Source organism: Lissotriton vulgaris, chromosome 8 (assembly GCF_964263255.1).
Source record: "Lissotriton vulgaris chromosome 8, aLisVul1.2, whole genome shotgun sequence".
Lineage (NCBI taxonomy): Eukaryota > Metazoa > Chordata > Amphibia > Caudata > Salamandridae > Lissotriton > Lissotriton vulgaris.
Genome location: NC_141696.1, coordinates 1,550,103,108 through 1,550,122,453, shown reverse-complemented (window position 1 = coordinate 1,550,122,453; position 19,346 = coordinate 1,550,103,108). Strand labels below are relative to the sequence as shown.

At 49.0% G+C, this 19,346-nt stretch overlaps 1 pseudogene across 1 annotated transcript in view; it reads right to left on the bottom strand.

The window, feature by feature from the left end:
- The window catches only part of LOC147700357 (uncharacterized), a 122,482-nt pseudogene extending 111,681 nt beyond the window's left edge, over positions 1 to 10,801 (bottom strand). The window contains exons 1-3 of the transcript XR_015299407.1: positions 10,639 to 10,801; positions 6,735 to 6,806; positions 5,443 to 5,526 (exon numbers count right to left, since the gene is read on the bottom strand). The product of XR_015299407.1 is annotated as an uncharacterized LOC147700357 (transcript). The remainder of the gene's footprint in view (positions 1 to 5,442; positions 5,527 to 6,734; positions 6,807 to 10,638) is intronic.
- Between the last annotated feature and the right edge of the window lie 8,545 nt (positions 10,802 to 19,346).

Genomic DNA, 19,346 nt, shown 5'->3' with positions numbered 1-19,346 from the left:
CAGCGCATACAACATAATAGGGTGCATTGCGATTGTTTGCGCCTTGCGCACCTTTTAAAAGGTGCACCGGGCTCAAACAATCACAATGCATAATTCGGCCCTAGATGGATCGTCATGAAAGTACTCATTCCCTGTAGGCTGGACTACTGCAACACTCTCTACACCAGAATCTCCCAACAACTGCTACAAAAACTCCAGACCCTCCAAAATACAGCTGCACGACTCCTATTTAACCTCCCACGCTGCACACACATCACACCACACCTAACCTTAGGAAGCTTCACTGGCTCCCCATTCCCAAGCGCAGTCAATTTAGACTTCATGCACACAAAGCCCTACACAACATCGGACCGGAATACCAGAACACTAACACTTTCAACGACCAACCCAAACACCTACGTTCTGCCTCACTCTCACACTTCTCTGCATTAGCAAAAGTAAAACTGGAGGTCGCTCATTCTCCTACATTGCACCCAAGACATGGAACAGAGCCCTCGACACATCAGAGCCTCCTCTTTCCTTCTTGAGCTGCAAACCTGGCTCTTTGTATAAGAAGAACTTTGGGGACACAAACTACACACGTGCCCAAGCACCTGGATTCCTTCTAGAGAAGGAATCCAGGTGCTTGGGCACGTGTGTAGTTTGTGACAACTCACATTTCACACCCTCTTTTTGCCAAAAAATCCTCTGTTACATGCACTCTCTGTGTGGAGAGAGAGAGAGAGAGAGAGAGAGAGAGAGAGAGAGAGAGAGAGAGAATGTGTTTAAGGGTGTCTGTGCTTCTGTGCCTGTCTGTCTTTGAATCAGGCTTAGTCTATCTGTTTCTGCATCTATCTCAGTCCCCTGGGGCTGTTAAGACAAGAGCACTCTAGGCTTTGGACTGGAGGCAAGTCATAGGGTTTAACATACATGTACATTTCCCATCATATTTCATCATTTTCATTTTTTTTCTCTCATTTATTGTCCATGGATTAATACTAATTCTTAATTTTAATAATTCACATGTGAACCAACGATTAGGCGAACTATCCAAATATGGGAACTCATCTCCATCACGTATTATGCCCCCCCCTGTGTCATTTTTTGGTTTTGCCAAAGATCCCCTTGTGAGATCTTTTGTTTGTTTCTTTCCTTGGATCTCATTGGTCAGCGCCTGTCAGTATCACTTTCTTCCTCAGGTGTTTGTCCCTTCGAAGGAGCATGGACAAAGAACTGATTAATTACTTTATAGGTGTCCTTCCACTATTCAGGGTGGGATTCAGGTACTTTTTGAAATTCTTGAGCTCTCCTGTCATCATTGCCTTGTTGTCGTCGTTGCCTGCCCATTGTTGCTTGGACGGCCACCTCCTGCTGTTTTTGTTTGCCCTCTACCGTCTCCAGTTGTCATTGCTTCTTACATTTTGGTTGCACCAAGCATTTTATTTAAACTAAGCATGAGCAAACTAAGCAAGCCTATCATCTTAGTTGTAGTGAAAAGCAAAATGGTCAGATCTAAGGGCCATGCATATTATTATATTATTTGCTGTTTTTGTGCAGAAAAGCATGTGACCTCCTATACAGACATGTGACAGACCCGAGAAAAGCAGTACAGAAAAGGTGACTTTACTCCCACGTCACTGTAGCGCTGAATCACACTGCAGACCAGTGGTAGCGGGTGCAATTTCAAAATGGCGGGACATAAATAACCAAGGTGAAATGCAGGGGGTAAGCAAACAAAACATCCAACCCCTGACTCCAATAAGAAGGATTACCTGGGGTAGGGAGAAATCTGCCACAAAAGTTTCTTTTGTGAGACCAAGATTCTGAAAAAAATCCAGAACTCAAAATCAGAAGCGTGGAGTCCCAACACCCTTATGCAGAAGCTGCGACAGCCGCAGACAATTATTTTTGTCTCCTCCCAAAAATGTTATGAGCACCCGTGCTGTGGATAATGAAAGATTGTACCCGCCCCAGAAGCGGTATTACTCGTGTGTGGGCACTTCCTATGCCCATAACCAACAGAGACCAAGCCAAAACTGGTATCCACTTGCAGGGAGGGGCGCATCTTTTTTCTCACTTCCCCCTACACTGGTGCACAGATAAAGCTGCACACTTACTCTGGTGGTCTGTGCAGACTCTGCGTTCAGGTAAAAACTAAAACAATTGCCTCACAAACTATACTTCACTCACACAGTTTGTACCCATCCAACACTGGCACCCAAGGCAAGAGTGTCTTATTCCTCACCCATTTTTGCATCAAATCCATGCATAGTTGCTATGACAAGCAAGATAAAAATACAACTCCGGTCCTCAAGTCCATGAAAACACTACCTATATACACCAGATTAAGTTCAATCCATAGCACACCCACAGGGGAAGTGTGCTACGTCCTTTGAAAACACGCGTTGGCACCTAGTCAGGGTTATCAAGCGATATATATGTGCTACTACACTACCACCCTGGGACAGATCAGACCCTGCCCTGTCTGCACCCTATGCTCTACACAGCAGCAGGGCCTCTCTGTGAGGGGAGTTTCTGTGCACCGTCCGGGTCAGCATCGCTGTCAGGTTTTCATTCTCCTTACATGTGACATTCCTATGTTTTCTGGGTGTGTATGTGTGCACTTCAATTCTTTTGTGTGACAAGTCACAAACTATTCATGACACAATGGTCCATTACCAATACAACACTGAACGAATTAACATATTCTTATATATATATATATATTAGTGTTGCACCTTGTACTGTAGAACTTGCGCTCTCACATCTGATTTCACTGTGGGATGCCTTTATCTGCTCTGTTTTACAAAGCTTGGACTGCATTTCACTGCGAGTTTGCTCTTCCAATATAAAACAGAATGGTCGAAAAAAATATGCCTACAGAACACTTCAAGACCATAGAATGGTGACCAATCCTTTGGCAATGCAGGGTGGGGCAGGATTTTATTCGGAAAAGACATCTGCACATCCACCTTCAATAACCACAGTTCAACTACTAACGCGTGAAGATGTGCGATACCTGGGGCTTTGCAGCAATTAAAAGGGGGGAGCCTTGATTCTTCCTAAATCTAAGCATTTGGGTGGAATCGATATTGAGCAAAACAAAACTAATACGAACAGAGGACTAAATTAATGTACAACCCTCATTCCTTTCTCAAAGCCAGCAAGCACCGCTCTCAACGTTTTCCATTTTAATGAGATCAAGCACAACAAACAGACTTTCCTGATAGTAAATAGAGACGGCCCGTGCCAAAGGTAACTCACTGCTTAAAAGGGTCGCTTTAAGGTCATGAAATATAATGTAAGGCAGCTCATTAACAAGCTGATGCTGGCACAGTGTCCTTCAATCCCTGCACACTGCATCCTTTTATAGAAGGGCTGGAGAGCATCAGGGGTCAGCTGCTGACCAGTGCGGGGGAGGGGGCAGTATTTGTACCTGGCTCCATGGGGCCATCTGATGTATGGAAAGGATGCCCGATGCCAACAACGACCTCCTGACCCCTCACTCTTGCATGGGCCCATGCCCGCACCCTCCCGGATGGACTGCACATTTGAGATTGGAATGATTGTGAACTGTAGACAGTGAAGTAGGGGTGGCGGGGGCAGGACCCGAGGAGTGATAAAGGCAACGACAAAGCAGTGCTACAAGTCACCAGTGCATTGCAAGTGTAGAAATGAACTGGACAATGGTGTGGTTGTTCTACCGGTCAATGATTCCTGATGACTGCTTGCAGTCATGCTTCACGCGTGGGCTGTGTTGCAATTGCAGAGACCCGGCCTAGACAGGGCGCTCACAGGCAAAGGAGGAGGCAACGACTCGTCATAATGACGCTGAGGTCACATAATGACATAACACATACGATATGATGCTTGGGAAAGGGGGTGGACAGGTGAGTGGGGCAACATGGACAACAGATGGTGGGAGGCTATCATGGATAACAGAGAACTGGGGGTAGAAACAAGGACAACATAAGGTGGGAGGGCAGGTGGGGCTGCAAGCAACACTGACAGAGAAAAGAGGGAGGGTAGATGGGGCAAGCAACACTGACAGAGAAAAGAGGGAGGGTAGATGGGGCAAGCAACACTGACACAGAAAGGAGGGAGGGTAGATGGGGCAAGCAACACTAACACAGAAAGGAGGGAGGGGAGGTGGGGGCAAGCAACACTGACACAGAAGGGGGGAGGGCAGGTGGGGCTGCAAGCAACACTGACACAGAAAGGAGGGAGGGCAGGTGGGGCTGCAAGCAACACTGACACAGAAAGGAGGGAGGGGAGGTGGGGGCAAGCAACACTGACACAGAAAGGAGGGTGGGTAGGCGGGCTGCAAGCAACACTGACACAGAAAGGAGGGAGGGTAGGCGGGGCTGCAAGCAACACTGACATAGAAAGGAGGGAGGGGAGGTGGGGGCAAGCAACACTGACACAGAAAGGAGGGAGGGTAGGCGGGGCTGCAAGCAACACTGACACAGAAAGGAGGGAGGGTAGGCGGGGCTGCAAGCAACACTGACATAGAAAGGAGGGAGGGTAGGCGGGGCTGCAGACAACACTGACACAGAAGGTGGGAGGGCAGGTGGGGCTGCAAACAACACTGACACAGAAAGGAGGGAGGGCAGGTGGGGCTGCAAGCAACACTGACACAGAAGGTGGGAGGGCAGGTGGGGCTGCAAGCAACACTGACACAGAAAGGAGGGAGGGGAGGTGGGGGCAAGCAACACTGACATAGAAAGGAGGGAGGGGAGGTGGGGGCAAGCAACACTGACATAGAAAGGAGGGAGGGTAGGCGGGGCTGCAGACAACACTGACACAGAAGGTGGGAGGGCAGGTGGGGCTGCAAACAACACTGACACAGAAAGGAGGGAGGGCAGGTGGGGCTGCAAGCAACACTGACACAGAAGGTGGGAGGGCAGGTGGGGCTGCAAGCAACACTGACACAGAAAGGAGGGAGGGTAGATGGGGCAAGCAACACTGACACAGAAAGGAGGGAGGGTAGGCGGGGGCAAGCAACACTGACACAGAAAGGAGGTGGGGCAAGCAAATACATTAAGTGGAATAACTGGCTACTCAGTGTTTCTGGGGCACAGGACAACCCGGTATGGATCATCAAAGCGCCGGTAAAATGCGACAAAACACATCGTTTTGTGCCACACTTATGGTGTTTTAAAATTTGCCACGCCGTGCCGCAATATCCAGGGGAGAGAAGGAGGGAGGGTCTGCACAAAGGACAATATGGCAATTTAGAAAGGTAAATATTTGGGAGTCCACCAGAGGGCTTCTTGACTATAGGCAGTCATGTGTTGTCAAAAAACTCTTGGCACAGCCTTGCCGGAAAAAAAGTACATGCATCTAGGCAATGCAAACCATTTGTAGTCTGCTCAGGGTCTGAAATATGTAGTCACCAGTCTCAGTGTTAATGCAATATTTGTTTCATATTATTTGTGTGTCAAGAGTAAAACAAATGCAAACCTAGCCTTCAGCTTGTGGGTTGAATACGTGCTTCTTTTCAGCATGTGGTCTTAATTACGTCCAGCTAGTAGTGTGGCCGAGGATCTGCAAAGGAAAAACAGAGGGAAACTTAGAAAGAGAAGAAAGACTGACAAACAGGGAAAGAGGAAGAAAATAGAAGATAAAAAGAGCAATAGAGAAGAAAGACTCAGAGATAGAAAACTAGCAAACGTCCATAAAAGTTCTCTCATTCTAACAATCTTTGATCCCAAGACCTGGGAAGCAGAGGAACACCAACAAGGAGTCAACTCTCAGAGGAGGATACCCTGCTGCATGAAAGCCAAGGAGCTCTGTTGGAGGGATGAGAACCACACAGACAAGAGTTCGACCTCAAAATACAGACAAACGACACAGACGGGAGCCGGCACTACCTGGAAATGCTGTGGTGCCACCATGGTTCTTGGGAGGACCTTGACTGACCAGGTGCGTGACAGAGGTAGTTCAGGGAAGGTACAGGTCATGGAGAGTATGGGCATAGAGGCTGACGCAGAGCCCATGAGTGACACATAGGGAGTAGGGTGGGGGGGGGAGGGGGAACCACGACAATGTAAAAAAAATGCCAGCATTTGTAAAGCGCACAGCTACCTCCAACGGAAGTGTCCCGGCGCTGTCCGTATACCGCTATGGAACCCTTCCTGGCTTTTCCCTGTGAAATGTCCACTCCTGGGCACCCCCAAAGTGAAGCCAGGCATCCAGCGCTGTTGGGGCCGTTGTGATTAAGCAAGCTATTGCCCAGAGTTGCAGAGTGGGACCCATGATAAGAATAGGCACCGAGGCGAGAATTATCAGGTTCGAGGAAATTGAGCCCAAGACCCGCCGAGGTGGGTATTGAACCCTGGTCCCGGCCAGACCTCTGCATCAGGGTCTGCCGCTCTAACCATTGAGCCACACTTCTCCACAATGGTGCATAGAATCCTGCTTACAGGGCGAGCCCTAAAATCTTCTGTGTTTATTTTCTTTTAGAAGCAAGTCTTGACGGCCTAACTAAGGGCCTTGTAATTGTGATGCGGGTTCAGGCAAAGAGAGTGTGAAGGAACGAGAGCACAGCGGAAGAAGAATAAAACAGACGGGGGAAATAAAGAAAAAGAAATACAACTGTACATAGAAAGCAGAAAATAGCTGGATACGAAAGAGCTGGGAAGAACAGCCATAGATGAGAATTTGAGAGGAACAACAGCCATAGATGAGCATTTGAGAGGAAATGGCTAGCCAATCACTTTGAGATTCTTTTATCTACTTAAAAAGACACTCACCTTTTCCTTTAATCTGAGGACACTGAGGTCGACCCCATTCAGTCTCTGGAGCTAGGAAGGAGCCTGCAGGGCCTAAGCCGAAGGAAAATAAAAGAAATGATTCTGTGAGATCCTGATAGACTTTTTGAAGACTTTGAGCCTATACGATAACAGGAGAACAATAAAACGTTTAATTACTCAGGGAGGCTTGTAGTTGGCCTGTGTTACAGCACAAAAATAAACCAACGTAACACACCTTCTTTTTGCCCCAAGAGCCTCTGTTCCATGTACAGTCTATGTGTTTGTAGAGTGTGTTTGTGTAAGTGTTTGCGTGAGTGTGTGTGTCTTTGCAGTTGGCAGGGTATGTCCAGACGTGGTCCCTTGCTCACTTTGCGACTGGATTTAAGCTAGCCTGGCTGATGAGGGGTGTTACCCCGAAACCGGTCCCAGGATGCTTGCTTACGGCCCAGGGAAGGCCTGGCTTGGCAGTTTGGGCTGGACAGTTCCCATGAGTCACAGGTTCAAGACTGATTTGCATATGGCTGGTTTTGAAGTGGGGTGGGGTGGGGAAGTGAGCTAAAGAACGATGATGGATTCAACCTAAATCTAATAGTACCTGGGGGTGAGTGTCTGAAAAGTTTCAGCGCTCCGTCCATCATCTCCTTGTGTTTGCTTTGTCTTTGCACCTGGCCTAGTCTGTCAGTCTCTGTATTTATCTCAGACCCCTGGGGATGCTAAGATAAGAGCACTCTAGGCTTTGGTCTGGAGGCAAGTATTGGTGTTTGATATTTGTGATGAAGGGGTGCTTGAGGCCTACATCTATCCATGTGCATCTCCATCATGTCTTACGCTGCTTCTCTTTGTCATATTTAAGTTTCTCCTGTGATTCGCTAGCGGGATCTTTTGTTTATTCCTTTCCTTGCTTCTCATTAGTCAGCACCAGTTGGTTTCACTTTCTTCCTTGTATGTTTGACCCATCCATAGAGCATGGACAAAGTACTGATTAATTGCTTTATTGGTGTCTGCCATGGCTGAAGCTCGGATTAAGGCAGTGCTTAATTTGTAAAAATAGAAGTGCAGGTGCTGAGAATTTTGCCAAGGAGGCCACAGCTCACTTCTTCCTCTGGTGAGCCCCACTTTCGATACTCTCACTGCATCAGTCTCTATCTTCTAACCTTGATCTATTATCTGTCCCCTAAGTCTTTGCTCTAAGAGTTTAGCCTCTTAACTCTCTATTTGTTTTCTATCATCTTTGTCACACCTGGTGTGTTACCTTATTCCCTGTATTTCTGATTTGCTCTCTATTCATTCTAGCCCTGCCCTTTTTCCTCTTCACTTTTATCCATGCTCTGCTCTCTCTCCCCTCAATATTGGCTCTTTACTATCACTCTTCTAGCAGTGATTAGCTGTGTCTCTGTTTTATCATGTATCTGCTTTATTTCCTCTTCCTGACCTCTAAATCCTTTCATTCTATCTCCTCTCCTCTTAATGCTTTCTTCTTCACATCATGGCTGCTTTCTCTTTGTATCTGATTTGCTCTCCTCCTTTTCTTCTACTTTGCTCCGTCTTATCTCTCTCCTCTCCTATTGTCTCTTTCTCCTCTTTACTCCTGCTCTCTCTCATCTCTAACACTGCTGCTGCCTGTGACCCCTGTCGTCAGCCTGTACATGTTCCTGCTATTTTGAATTCTGCTTTTTCCTTTTGTCATTCCTAAAGAACTGGAAGATGGCATGTTTTACTTTCTTACCTACTCCGAGTGCAAAAACAAAATGTACACCAAATGAAAATGCTTTTTTGCATATTTTAATCAGTGTGGTATGATTGGTTTTATTGCGGAACAGGCGGCTACTCGAGCACAGCAGGTCATGTCACTGCTAGTGCTGCCTGTAATTATTGGGTCCAGGGATGGTGTCGGCATCGGCATCCACTGCTCAGCTTGCTGTGACCCTGCCTGCTACAGCACAGGCATTGTCCCCAGCCTTAATGTTGCCGATAACAGTTAGAATGGCTGTGGTGCCTACTGGACTCACGCACGCTCAGCAATTATCATGCTGGGGTGCAGCTCACAGATTCTACAGGTGACGCCATGGCGCACAAAAGTTATGTTGGGCCACAGCCGCATAGAGCACGCTGAGGATAGCAGCAATGCAGGGCTGCAAGATATGCTACTCGGGCTACGCAGCAAGTGGAAAGTCCACAATTAGTTTAATGTATACTTCCTCGCGAAACTTCTCTCCCAAGTTCCAAATGCGCTATCGCAGCTTCCTTGCCTCAACTCCGTCATAAGCCAGCCCCCCGCTACAATTATCCATTGAGAGGCTTAGGCTCAGGCTGTGGCAGGGGCCAGCAGATTAGGGGAATAGAATGCAAGCCATAGTTTGTCAATGACGTCTTGGATTTGTGATCGGCTTGATGACATCATCACTATTGTGGTGATACACAATCATGCCTGCCTGGACAGGAATATGTTGGCCTGTCTATGAACATTTACCAGCCAATCACTCTGCAATGTATGTTATCCTTTTTATTTTGAATTTGAACAATTAATATTGAGACCACCACCTGCAGGATCAGAAATTGTAGCCCCGGCCCTGTGAAAGAAGTGTTGGTGCTGAGCACCTGAAAGCACCTGCTCAAATTAAGCACTGGATTCAGGTACTTTTTTTTTAATCCTTGCTCCATCCTGTTTTTGTTGCTTACTTGTTGTCGTTGCTTGCCTGTTGTTGCTTGCACAGCCCGCCTCCTGCAGTTTGTTTGCCCCCGCAGTCTCCAATCACTGATGCTTGTTACATTTTAGTTGCACCCAGCACAATATTTGATCTATGGAGTCTGAGTGAACTAGGCAAAACGAACATCTTGGTTGGAGTGAAACGCGAAACGGTCGCTATAAGTGTCTTGCGTAGTATTTTCTCTCTATCAGCGGGTAGAAAACCACGCGGCCTAATACACAGACAGGCGATAGACCACAGACAAGGAAAAAGAGAAAAAGCAGCTTTACTCCTACAACTCACAGTAGCCCTGAGTCATTTCGCAGACCAGTGGTAGCTGGTGAAATTTGAAAATAAGGACAGAAAAAAACAAGTAGAAATGCAGTGAGAACTCAAACAAAACATTACAACCTCAAAAGGAAGGTTTGGCTCGGGTCGGGAGATTTCTTCCACAAAAAGTACTATTGTGAGACCATGTATCTACATCCGGCCAGTACAGGAAATAAGCAAGCACCACACGCACTGCGCTGCACAATTTAGCTCATCGAGAACAACAATTTCACAAAGAGCTGCACTAATTTCATTAGAACATTAAACCAATTGCAGCTTCAATGGGGCGGGCGCTGAATAATTACTGTTTAATTACACTACTTTAGAACAACTGCCTTATATCAATCCAGTCACTGCAAGTGCGACTGGCATCATTACTGTCAAATCGATCGTCCTTGGCTTCAATTTTAAAATCTGTCAGGTGCGATTATTTGAGATCAATTAGGCCTGTGAGAAATGTGGGGGTATAAGGGTGAGAACACAAAAAACTATTATAATATATAAATAAGTATATATATATATATATATTATTATAATGAAGCGGCCATCTCCCCAGGTTAACAGAGCCTCTCGTTTGTAAGAAGCCCTGACCGTAGTTTTATATTTGAAGTGTATTCGCTCTGAATGTGTTTCCACTCGAGTATGAATAGCGGAAGCCTCCTGTGTCATGACTCAGCCCCCGGGGCCGCCCCTGCTCGTTCTTTATATATAAATATAGAAGCCCGTTCTCCCGAGTGAGAGCAAATGCGCGGTTAAAGTACTTTTAAAAGTACAGGGAGCGGAAATCCCGGCTCCGGAGGCAGCTCAGCCCGTGATCCTCGTTCAAAACTAATATGTTTCATTGTAGCGCCTCGAGGCGATGGACTCTGCCCCTGGCCCCAACATACCTGCACTTCTTCCATCCGCCGTGTTCTCGCTCTGAGGCCTGATGGGCGCGGGTTCCTTCCACAAGAGTTTTTTTCTAGCGCCTCAAAACGAATCAGCGGCCTCAGTGAGCCCAGGCCAGGTCCCGGTCCTCGCGCCTCGTGTGTTAAAGCAGCTTCCTCTTCCTCATATACACATTAGGACTACAATATCCATCCGCCCCTGCGTCGAGTTCTGAACGTGTGGAATCAATGCGCCTAGTGAACACAGCGCTACATATGCTCTGATAGAGCCACAGTATCTAATGATAGCGGTAACTAGGGTGACCAACTGGCATTGGTGCAAATTCAGGACGGTGAGTGTAAAAATTCAGGACAAAGGGTCAAAATTCAGGACACAAATTCAGGACAGGAGGTCAAAATTCAGGACAAAACTTCAGGACAATAGGTACGTTTTACAGACACATCAGAGGTCGCGCAATAGTATATAAGTAAGCCCAGCCATATCCAAACATATTCAACCATTTGCAAACCTATCCATCATGTATCCTTCCATCTATCATTTCACTCATCCATCCCTTCATCCATCCCCTCATCCATCCTTTCACTCATCCTCCATTATCCATCCATCACCCTATCCATCTGTACACTTATCCATCCACTCTTCATCCCATCCATCCATTCACTCATCCATTCAGCCATTTACCCTTTCACCAATCCAGCCATCCTTTCACTTAATAATCCTTCCACCCATCCACTCTTTTAGTCATCCATCCATCCTCCCTTTCTCTCTCCATCGACCCTTTCACTTAGCCATCCTTCCTTCCATCCATCCATCCATCCACCCATCCATCCATCTACTCATCCACTCATGAATCCATCCATTGCCCCTATCACTCATCCATATATCATTTCACTCCTTTACACATCTATTCATCCTTTTGTCCATCTACCCTCCCTTTCACTCACTCATCCATCCTTACACCCACCGTTTCACTCATATGTCCATTCATTCACCCTTGCACTTATCAATCCATCAATCCATCCATCATTTCACTCATCCACCTACCCCCATCATCCTCCCACCCACCATCCACCCACCCACTCATCCATCCTTTCACCCACCCACCATCCAATCCACTGATCCATCCTTTCACTCAAACACCATCCACCCACCCACTCATCCATCCATCCTTTCACCCACCCACTCATCATCCATCCATCCATCCTTTCACCCACCCACTCATCATCCATCCATCCATCGTTTCACCCACCTATCCATCCATCCATCCTTTCACCCACCCATCATCCATCCATCCATCCATCTGTCCTTCCCCTCATCATCCATCCATCCATCCCCTCATCATCCATCCATCCATCCTTTTCCCTCATCATCCATCCATCCTTTTCCCTCATCATCCATCCATCCTTTTACTCCTTCACTCATCTATTCATCCTTTAGTCCATCTACCCTCCCTTTCACTCACTCATCCATCCTTACACCCACCCTTTCACTCATATGTCCATTCATTCACCCTTGCACTTATCAATCCATCAATCCATCCATCATTTCACTCATCCACCTACCCCCCATCATCCTCCCACCCACCATCCACCCACCCACTCATCCATCCTTTCACCCACCAACCATCCAATCCACTGATCCATCCTTTCACCCACCCACCATCCATCCACCCACCCACTCATCCATCCATCCTTTCACCCACCCACTCATCATCCATCCATCCATCCTTTCACCCACCCACTCATCATCCATCCATCCTTTCACCCACCTATCCATCCATCCTTTCACCCACCCATCATCCATCCATCCATCCATCCATCCATCTGTCCTTCCCCTCATCATCCATCCATCCCCTCATCATCCATCCATCCTTCCCCTCATCATCCATCCATCCTTTTCCCTCATCATCCATCCATCCACCCATCTGTCCTTCCCCTCATCATCCATCCATCCTTCCCCTCATCATCGCCCCATCCTTTTCCCTCATCACCCATCCATCCTTTCCCCTCATCATCCATCCATCCATCCTTCCCCTCATCCTCCATCCATCCATCCCCTCATCATCCATGCATCCTTTCACCCACCCCCTCATCATCCATCCTTTCACCCACCCACTCATCCATCCATCCTTTCACCCACCCACCCACTCATCATCCATCCATCCATCCTTTCACCCACCCACTCATCATCCATCCATCCATCGTTTCACCCACCTATCCATCCATCCATCCTTTCACCCACCCACCCATCATCCATCCATCCATCCATCTGTCCTTCCCCTCATCATCCATCCATCCATCCCCTCATCATCCATCCATCCATCCTTCCCCTCATCATCCATCCATCCTTTTCCCTCATCATCCATCCATCCTTTTCCCTCATCATCCATCCATCCTTTTACTCCTTCGCTCATCTATTCATCCTTTAGTCCATCTACCCTCCCTTTCACTCACTCATCCATCCTTACACCCACCCTTTCACTCATATGTCCATTCATTTACCCTTGCACTTATCAATCCATCAATCCATCCATCATTTCACTCATCCACCTACCCCCCATCATCCTCCCACCCACCATCCACCCACCCACTCATCCATCCTTTCACCCACCAACCATCCAATCCACTGATCCATCCTTTCACCCACCCACCATCCATCCACCCACCCACTCATCCATCCATCCTTTCACCCACCCACTCATCATCCATCCATCCATCCTTTCACCCACCCACTCATCATCCATCCATCCAACCTTTCACCTACCTATCCATCCATCCTTTCACCCACCCATCATCCATCCATCCATCCATCTGTCCTTCCCCTCATCATCCATCCATCCCCTCATCATCCATCCATCCTTCCCCTCATCATAAATCCATCCTTTTCCCTCATCATCCATCCATCCACCCATCTGTCCTTCCCCTCATCATCCATCCATCCTTCCCCTCATCATCGCCCCATCCTTTTCCCTCATCACCCATCCATCCTTTCCCCTCATCATCCATCCATCCATCCTTCCCCTCATCATCCATCCATCCATCCCCTCATCATCCATCCATCCTTTCACCCACCCCCTCATCATCCATCCATTCCCTCATCATCCATCCTTTCACCCACCCCCTCATCATCCATCCATCCATCCATCCTTCCCCTCATCATCCATCCTTTCCCGTCATCCATCCATCCTTCCTTTCATCCATCCTTCCCCTTCCCCTCACCCATCCATCCATCCCATCCATTTATCCTGCCCCTCATCCATCCATCCTTCCCCTCCATCCATCCATCCATCCATCCCCTCATCCATTTATCCTTCCCCTCATCCATCCATCCATCCTTCTCCTCATCCATCATCCTTCCCCTCACCCATCTTTCCCCTCATCCATCATCCAGCTACCCTTCCACCCATACATCACGCTATTTACATTTTCTCTCCATCCTTCCCCTCACTCATCAATCCATCCATCCTCTCTCATTATCCATTTATTCAATCGTTCATTCATCCATTCACCCTTTCACTAATTCATCCAGCCATTCACCCATCCCTTCACTTACTTACACGCCGACCTTTCCATATTAATTTTGAGCTGAGCCCTTTTGAGAAGAGGCCCATCAAGAACTTCACCCTCGCTGCAGGGGCCGTTCCAGGACTGGGACGGAAGCCACCCAGGGCGGAGACAGGATCCACAACAGGGGGGGACAAGAGCCATCACAGGCGGGGGTGGACTGGAGCCACAACATGGGGGACAGGAGCTATCACAGGCGGGGGTGGACTGGAGCCACCACATGGGGGGACAGGAGCAGGAGTCATCACAGGAGAGGGAACGTGATCCACCAGGGTGGGCACAGGGGTGGGCATGCAGTATTCTAGTATCATCTTGGGCTTCTCGCCCCCTCCTGCACAAGACAACGAGAAGACAGGCTCTCTGTCCAAAATGCCATCCCCCACTGTGATATACAGTACTTACAGGAGATACTCCGAGAGAACTGATTGTCCTCCATACTTTGTTAATCAGTGTGGGTGCGATTGTGCCATTTCTTTATTGTATTACCTTATGGATGTTTGAAGAACCGAGGTTTGCTTACAAATTAGTGACAGTAATTAAGCTCGGTGAAGGGCCCTGGGTAGAAATGGAACGTGTGAGCCCCCCTCTAAATAGCAGATCCAAGACGCATTCAGGGCTGTTTGCATGTGAATGGATGCCCCCTGCTCCTGAAGCTGCAGCCCCTCCCTCTGTCACCTTCGAGCACCTCTTAACAGCTCATCAAGGGCTGGAGGTGTGAGGGTTGCCATCCCGCAGTCCCTCTACAGTGCTGCTGGGGGTCTGAGCTTTCATACAGCATCGGAGTCAATAAGAGAGGTGGGGGCAAGCTGTGCCCGGTTAAAATTACGGACAAATGGCGTCCGTTAAAGAATCCTTCACGGACAACGGACAGACAGCCAAAATGACGGACTGTCCATGAAATTTACGGACGGTTGGTCACCCTAGCGGTAATAGGCATTGATATGTCGCCCAAGCTTATCATTCAGGGAATAGAAATGGCAAAAGGAACAGTAAAAACGATTATTTTGAAAGCGCGCACAGCCCTTTGAATGATATTCGCAAAACGAGGGTGGGGGCAAGAAATGTCCTCCTGGCCTTGTCGATAGTGTAAAGTTGCTGGCGCTAGGTCCACATACTTGAAACTAACGCACACGAACACAGGAGTGGGGTGCTGGTCACTGGCCTGGAGCACGTGCACTCCAGTCCCTTTCATTAACAGGGTCACCTGACTGGTGACGCCTGTGGTGGGAGTGTGTAAAGTGTGTGACATCACGGGCAGACCACTAGAATGTATCCAGCCGGATACTACATCCCTCCCGAATTTTAATGGAGCGAAACAAACAAAAGTCCAACCTGTAAGAAAAACAACTAAGCAAAAATCACCACCAAATGAGTCTCTTCGGGCCGTCTGCTGGGCAGTGTGAGAGTTCTGGACAGCATCGTCAGGATGCCTTTTTCGCCTAGGCGACGTTTTGTAGACCGGCTGGTCTCGCAGTGGTGAAGTTCATCTGTACAAATCTTGTGTCGATGCATCTGGAGCTGGGGTGAAATCGACTTCGGTGTTGGAGACGATCTCGGTGAGTGAGGCCTTCCTGCGGGGTGTCGCGCTTGGTGACTCCCCTGCTCCTGACGGCTGAGCGACGTTCGACTTGCCTCTCTTGCCTGGACTTCACTGCCACTGGAGCCTCTTGGAGGGCTTTCCCTGCTGGCTGAGATGGGACCGTGTGGACCGTGCGGGGCTTTGCAGGAGCAGCGCAAAGGCGTCGCTGAGGAACTGCAAACGGACTCACGGCGAAGTCGCTCATGTAGCCTCCGACGGTGGTGTCATTGTCTGGACGTCTTCACCGTCTGGACTCGGGTGCTGCGTCTTCCTCTGCCGATCTTGTGGGTGACCAGTCTTCAGCCGTAACCTTCGTGCTTCCTGCGCCTGACGTGCAGCGGTGGCCGACACATCTCTCCTACTCGGACCCCTTTCGCACAGGGACTCCGTCGAGGTGCTTGTCCCCTGGACTGCCTAGTGACTGCGTGGGCTGTGCGGGATGTTGCGCAGGCCACGCTTAGGGTTGCTGCAGAACTCTTGACAAGGCCAAGGTCAAGTCTTGTGTAGTCCCCAAGGGCGGATCTCCCAATGGCCGGGTGTGCTCGACTTCGGCAGGCTTTGGGTGTAGTGGGGTACACAGACTGTTCCTGGGTGATTCGCCTCTCTGAGCTCCGGTTGTTCTGGGTGTGTGGATTTACTCGAGTGATGTGATGCTCCTTGGTGGTGATGCACCTGGACGGTGGTAACAAGATGGTAGTTTTCTTCAGTAGGCAGACAGGCGGCGATCTTCTGTCGGGGTGACTTGAGGGAGTGAGAAGGAGCGTGGAGCTGGGATGCAGACTGTGCTGCTAGCGGCTTACAGTAGGTCCTCCCGCAGAGCTGTCTCCAGTGACGTCTCTGCACCTAAATGGCTGGCTTGTGTGGATGAACACCTTCCTCAGTACTGATGCGAGTCCTTGGTCCTGTCGCTCTTCTCTGTTCCATCGTGCGCACCTGTGTCGGTTGTCTGCCCTGTGGTGTCATGCCACTCTTCTTTCTTCCTTTGCGGAATGGCATTGTGCCGCACTCTTCTCCTACTTCCTACCAGGCTCTTCTTTGGATGTGGCGTCCTGCCACCTGTCTCATGTTGCTCCACATGGACATTTCACTGGTCGCGTCTCTCTTGTGACGGTCTTCCTTTTCTGTTGCATCCCACTGCAGGCCTGCCCTGTTGGTAGGACTTGCGTGTACCTCTTGGGGACTTCCCGTGTCACCATCTCCTCCTCAGGGATTTCGCAGGGTCCCTCTTCTCTTCGCTCGAGGAGCTTCGGGCTTGCTCCGTCTTGGTGGCTGCTCCTTTCTGTCTTCCGGTGCGCTCGTTCGGAATGTTCACTCTGTGTGAAGGGCTCCTTGCTTGCTGTGCGCTGTGACGTCTGGTCACGTGTGGCTGTGCTGTTGGAGTATCTGTTGCTGTGACGGCCTCCCACGTGGGGTGTGCGACTCCTCTATTGCCTGTCGTGGGTCACCGCCGACTCCGTCTTGAGGCAGTGCAGGGAGGACACTCTGGGATGCCTTTGGCCCACTGCGGGGTTTCGCTGGGGTGGTGGAGACGTGGAAGCTCTCCTACCTGCGTTCAGAAGTGCTGTATTGTGGCGATGTCTATCTCCTGGGTGCTCGCTCGTGTGCCCAGTCCACTGACGCTGCCTTCTGCACGTATCTAGAGCTGTGCGATCCGTCTTCTTCTGGATGCTTTTTTTCTGTCACTTGGGGTGCCGGTGATGCCGCTTGTGGTTGTGCCTGTTCACCAGTTGGAGAGGGTAGTGCGATCTCTTCTCCGGTGCTGGCATTTGGCAGCCATGTGTGGTGCGTGCTCTGCACCAGTCTTTTCTTTTCCTTTTTTTAGGGATAGCCACCGTTAGAAGTTGGCATTTTGTGAACCTTTTATCTTTGCTGGTGGTAGCGGTTGTTGTCGTTGCTGCTTGTGTTTGGGTTTACTTGTAGTGGGGGCTGTTTGCCACTCGAGGCGTGTGACACATTGCCCTCGCTGGCGGTGACGTCAGACAGCCACTGGGGTGTGTGCGCAGTGCATGTTCTCCTTGTGCCTTCCTGGGCCTTGCTTCTCAGTCCTATCACCTTCACTGGACCTTGCTTCTCCATACCTTATATAGGTATAAAATTTCATATCCTAATATAGGCATAGGAATCATAACCATAACAGAATGACGGATAGTGACGACGAGAGGGAGAGAGCTGCAGCAGCATCTCAAGCAGTCTTAGATGAAACAAATCTCCAACAAAATGACCCAGATGCAATAATAATTGCGGGGAATATAAGGAAAACCAGCTTTCTTGGGGGCCCTCCGACCCCCAAGAAAGCCGACTGTCTGAACTGTTCACTGAAACCCTTACTAGCTTGAACTGTCAGCAACTGATTTCTACTTCCACTCACTGTAAGGGTCATATACTTGACCAGGTCTGGGTGGCCAATCTTGACTTTTCGCCTCCACTGATCACCCCTTGTACCTGGTCAGACCACTACCTTATCTCCCTCTCTATCGACCTTCCCAGCTTTCACCGCCCTCCGCGCCCTGCTGGCATCTCGGCCCGCAACTGGAAAAACGCCAATATGACTACTCTTCATTCTCTTCTGACAGCCCCAATCCCTCCAGCTTCTGAATCTGTTTCTTACCAAGCCTCCACTCTTGAGCTTTGGCTGAAGGCAGCTGCCGACGTTGTAGCTCCTCTAAAGACTATTAAAATCTCACGCCCCCATGACGCCCAGCGATGGTTTACTGACCAGCTGAAACTTGATAAGCTAGCCCTCCGCCAGGCTGAACGTCGCTGGCGCCAGAAGTACGATCCTGTACTCAAGATTGAATTTACGACCTTACTACGTAAATATAAATCTTCCATTCTAGAGGCTAAGACTTCCTACTTTTCACGCAAAATCCTGGAGTCGGCTTCAAAAGCCAAGGAAATTTTTTCAATAGTCAATGAGCTCTCCCTCCCCGATCGTATTACTCTCCCGCCCGTTCCCACTCAGGCTTTGTGTGATGAGCTCAATGCCTTTTTTCAGGACAAGATTTCCACAATTAAAAACAATATCTCTCCACCCTCTCCCTCCAAATCATTTCCCCTCCCTTCTGAAAATGTCCATAAATTCCACACCTTCCCTCCCATTTCCATCACTGAATTTCACAGCCTTCTCTATAAAGTCAGTTCTGGCTCCCCTAGGGACTGCTGCCCCCCACATATCTTCAAAGAAATCTTTAGGCTCTGCCCCGACCCCGCCCTGGCCCTCCTCAACTCCTCCTTGACATCAGGAGTTGTTCCAGAGGCTTTTAAGCAGGCCATAGTGCTACCCATCTTGAAAAAGCCCAGCGCAGATCCTCTTGTGATGAGTAATTACAGACCCATCTCTCTCCTCCCTTTTTTAGGAAAGATCTTGGAGACATATGTAGCCAAGTGTCTGAGTTCTTTTATGGAAACTTCCTCTTTCCTTGACCCTCATCAGGCTGGCTTTTGCCCACTTCATTCCACAGAGATGGTGATTGCGGCAGTAATGGACACACTCAGAACTGGTGCCGACAATAATATTCCCCAAGCCCTTGTACTGTTAGATCTGTCGGCGGCTTTTGACACGGTC